The sequence below is a fragment of the Bison bison genome, unplaced genomic scaffold, assembly GCF_000754665.1.
Source record: "Bison bison bison isolate TAMUID 2011002044 unplaced genomic scaffold, Bison_UMD1.0 scf7180017864038, whole genome shotgun sequence".
NCBI lineage: Eukaryota > Metazoa > Chordata > Mammalia > Artiodactyla > Bovidae > Bison > Bison bison.
This window is the reverse complement of record NW_011494610.1, coordinates 3084428-3085407: the sequence shown is the minus strand read 5'-3', so window position 1 is coordinate 3085407 and position 980 is coordinate 3084428.

Here is a 980-nt window from a genome sequence, read left to right as displayed (position 1 = left end):
TTTTGTTGGCAAAGTAATGTCTCTGCTTTTCAAGATGCTATCTAGGTTGGTCATAACTTTCCTTCCAAGGAGTAAGCATCTTTTAATTTCATGGCTGCAATCACCATCTGCAGTGATTTTGGAGCCCCCCCAAATAAAGTCTGACACTGTTTCCACTGTTTCCCCATCTATTTCCCATGAAGTGATGGGACCAGATGCCATGATCTTTGTTTTCTGAATGTTGAGCTTTAAGCCAACTTTTTCACTGTCCTCTTTCACGTTCATCAAGAGGCTTTTGAGTTCCTCTTCACTTTCTGCCATAAGGGTTGTGTCATCTGCATATCTGAGGTTATTGATATTTCTCCTGCAATCTTGATTCCAGCTTGTGCTTCTTCCAGCCCAGCGTTTTTCATGATGTACTCTGCATATAAGTGAAATAAGCAGGGTGACAATATACAGCCTTGACGTTCTCCTTTTCCTATTTGGAACCAGTCTGTTGTTCCATGTCCAGTTCTAACTGTTGCTTCCTGACCTGCATATAGGTTTTTCAAGAGGCAGGTCAGGTGGTCTGGTATTCCCATCTCTTTCAGAATTTTCCACAGTTTACTGTGATCCACACAGTCAAAGGCTTTGGCATAGTCAATAAAGGAGAAGTAGATGTTTTTCTGGAACTCTCTTGCTTTTTCAATGATCCAGCAGAAAACTGTAGACATTAAAAAATATGTAACTCCATTTATGCTAACATAGAATAATATCTAAGATACCATAAGAAAGCAGATTATAAGACAACATGTGTGGTAAGATTCCACTATTAAACAGTTGGTATTTTGTGCTTTTTGCTGCTGTGGATTCACCAGAAGCAGTCAGTGAGATGTTAGGCCCGTCAAGGAAGGTTAAATTCAGAGAACCAGAGGAGAAAGCAGCAGAGGTGTGTGGCTTCAAGCTTGTGAGAAGAGTGTTGTCCAATGTTTATGTTGGGTTGTAGGTTTTCTAAAACTAGT